Raw genomic sequence first — 4,104 nt, 5'->3', positions numbered from 1 at the left:
TATTCTTTTTTTACTCGATACTGCACTCATTCACGTCTAATTGGACTCTCATCATTCTTGTCTCAGTATATATTCCTCGATACAATATAATACAACCATAATAGCAATGATCGCAATAATAATGGTAATAATTATTAATTAATAATATTAATAATAATAGTAATATAATAAAAATCATCATTGTCTCCATCATCGTCGTCGTCGTTTCACTATAATGTATTTATAATATTTATACCGTGTGGTGTGTGAATTCATACAATTACATCATCGTATCGCCGCAAGTATAAGTATATAATTACAATCACTTATTAATATTCACAACTTAATAATCGTTCACCATTGTTTTCCTCTTTTTTCTCATTTTGTTCTAGAAACAATACGCAATTATTGTATTTGCCCCGTTCTGCCGTTCGTCTATCGTTCACGATCATCAATTATTAATCATTATTATTGTTGCTGCTTAATTGTATATACAGAAGAGGTATATATTCAATAATATTAATTAGTATTAGTATTTATAATAATTTAAGTTTACGCTTCACACGTGACTACTGTGTGTGTCTGTGTTTGTATGTGTATATGTATGTTGGTGTTTTTCTTGAAAAAAAAAACTCTACTTCCATTGTCTTTCTCTTTCCGCTGTTTTCCTTCTGCTTTATTTCCCCGTTCCTTATACAAAACCAAATGTATTTTTGAGAGCCTTTATCACTGATGAGAATAAAACTTTCCGATGAGATTTTTTTGTCATAAACTTGTTAAACATTAGAAAATTATTTTCTTGAGAGTTGTTCTCGTATAAAATATCAAATATTCGTTAAAAGTTTCAAATCATTATATTAAAAATAATTCTCTTAAGCCTGTCCAATTTGAACTTCGAAGTCAAAACGCAAAGCCATCGACGCAAAAAAATTCAATGTGAGTAAGAATTTAGATATTGTAAAGTGTTGATAAACGTCACTCATTATCAGATGCGTATGAACACTTTACAGTCTTCGAAAAGTTACACTGAATTCTTTTGCGTCGATGGCTTTGCGAGCAAGCTCAAATTGAACAGGACTATCTTAAATGAATCTAACACAAATCTCACTTAAATTTTTTAGATATGTAAGAGAGTTTTACTATGTCAAAATTAGAAAAAATAAAATCTTCGCTCTCAGAAAAGTAAGATATTTCAATCCAATGAAAACTCTCAAACGATAAAATTCTCGCGAATACATCAGGCCTTATAAAGCCTCCGTCTACAAGAACGAATCCAATGTCTGCCGGATTTTCAATATCCCGATAGATCTTTAGCGAAGAAACGGGCGATCACCAACGTCGGGATTTCTAGATATCGATCATTTAAATCTATTTTGTAAATAATCCGCCAACGTCGATTTTCGCCGAAGACGAGGCCGGAGTCGAGTAAAAGACTCCAAAAGAGTCACATAGATCGGAAGAAGTACATTATTGCTCAGGCGATTGGTTCTCTCCCCTATCGGCAGGGAAAAATCACCGGGAGCATCGATCGGCAGGCGTCTTGATGAATCGGCATCGTTCGGTCAAAAATTAAAACTGATCAATAATCGACTAATTATTCGCTTGTGGAGCTCGAAATCCAATGCCAGTAAGACAAACATCAAAAAAACAACTCTTGCAACGTACGCAAAGAGTCTTGATATTTCAATTCTTGATAAAAATTTTTCGCGAACTGACGGAAGAGAAATCTCCGGTCAGAAAGAAGCTCAAAAATTTTCCATCTCACGTGGCAGCGAAAAAAAAATCAATGCTTATCGAACGTACGCCGATCGATTTCCGATTTCCTACGTTTTGTACGCGCGAAACGAGAGAATCGCTCTTTAGAGGAAGAGCGTTCCTACTCGTCTATGGCGACACCGAAAGTGCCGGACTCGCGACGGAATTCCATCGTCGGCGTTTCCAGCGCTACGTTTTTTCTACATACGAAAGAACAGGCTTGATAATTACCTAGAGATATAGTCTAAGTGATAACGTAGAATGCTACTCGGTCGTGTGTATCCCTGTTCTGTGTTTGTATGTTTCCTCTCTCTCTCTTTCTCTTTCTCTCTCTCTCTCTCTCTCTCTCTCTCTCTCTCAATCTCTCGTTCGCACTCTCTCTTTCTCTCTCTAACTTACTCTCTCACTTGTGTCCTAAGGATTAATTTGCTTTTATAAACTAAGATGTCGCCTATGCGCGATATCTATCTCATCGCTAATTGTAAGTTTAGCAACATGGACATTATTATTTTGTTTCTCTTTATCAATCTCTCTATCTTTCACTTTCTCCCTCCACGCCCCGTTCCATCCTCCATTTGCCCATCCAAGTTCCGCTTTGTCGTTCAAAATATTTCATTTTTATTTCATATTAATTGTCCCCTTTATCGCGCTAAGAAAAAGGATTATCATTTATATCACACGCGCACACACATACATACATGCATACACATACATAAACACTTCTTCTCTTATTTTCACCAATTTATTAATTAATTGTTAATTATAGTCGTCCTTGTGTTAATGAGTGTTTTCTGCCAGGTATCTCCTGTCTTTTCTCTCTCTTTTCTCATTTATACTTTAGATTCTAAATATATGTATACAATGTACGAATCAAAATTTTCCCTGGTTTCGGAAGCGATTTCGGCGGCTGCTAAGACATTGACGGGATCATCATGAATTAAGGACTCGATTCTGCTTTACGAGCGCGCAATACGGTCGCGTCCTCAAATGATATTGAAACGAGGCCAAAAGCGAGAAGGGACAAGAATTAGGAACAAAATTGCTCTCAGTAAAAAAACTATTATGCAATCGGTTTAAAAGAAAACAATGGGATAAAATTAAAAAATAAAAGAAAAGCTGAAGAATTAAAGAGTAAGCTTAGAGAAATGCTATCATAGATTTAAGTATCGTAATTAGCGAATAAATAAATGAAGCTTGGAACAATAATCGTTGTCTAAGTCATAAGAATAGAATAGAAAAGAGAAAAGAAAATAATTTATTACTTATATATTTAGTAATTATTAAGATTGAAATGCTCGAAAATACACGGAATGTTAATTCTTAATATATGTATATTTCTGATTCCACGTTTCCGCGTCATGTATCGATAAACTTATTATTTATTAAAATCCAATCTTCGAATTCATTACTTTAAAAGAGCGAGAAAACTTCAGAAAATTTTTATTTCTTTCACGGATATAAAATATTTACGATAAAATAAGAGAAATTCAATGTCGCCAAGAGAGAAGAGAATTAGTATCCTTTTTGCCATTAAAATAATGTCTTTGTCTATTTTTATTAATCCCTATCCTTGTCTCCTGTCGTCTTTCGATCTCAAATGTTCCAACAAATATAATTTCTCTCCAAGGTATCAAGAAGGCACGTGACTGAAAGATACCTGCTATTCTCTACAGTCATTTCCTCTCGCTCCAGTTGGCGCCGATCGCCTCTATTTCTTCCTCTTTTTTTCTTTGCCACCGATATTGCGCGTTCCTAGTGCATTCGCCGGATTATAACAATCGTCGTATACATGTTCTAAATATTAAGTGAGTTAAAATAAGTTCCGAGGCGGTCGCGATTGATCGCGGCTACCTAAAGAGACGCCGGGGAATTGTCGTAGCGCGGCTTTTTTTTTAACGAGACACACCGGGCGGATACATCCCTCTCTCCCCTTTTCTCCTTTCGTCTCTCTACACGACTCTGCAAATAGTATCCTTTACTCTTCTTTTTATTTTTATTATTATCCATTACTATTTATTATGTTTACTTTACTCATTATATCATTACTCGCTATCATTTATTATTCTTGCTACTACGTTTGCTTTAACTATGGAAACGAGAAGAATGTGGTACGAGCCACAACTACTATGTACGTATGTGTATCTATATCTGTGTGTGTGTACATGTATGTGTGTCTGTGTGAGTATGTATTTTCATGTCTGATTGCCTACGTGTGTACACACACACAGAATGTTGATCGAGGACGATGTCCTCCGGTGTGATCCAGGTCGCGCCACCTCCACCCCTCATCATTCACTTTGATAAAAGTTTCCGAAACCGGGCAAATGTTAATTATCACTTCGCTCTTTCGCTTGCTCTCTCTCTCTCTCT

The sequence above is a fragment of the Atta cephalotes genome, assembly GCF_000143395.1.
Source record: "Atta cephalotes unplaced genomic scaffold scaffold00023, whole genome shotgun sequence".
NCBI lineage: Eukaryota > Metazoa > Arthropoda > Insecta > Hymenoptera > Formicidae > Atta > Atta cephalotes.
This window is presented reverse-complemented; position numbering follows the sequence as displayed.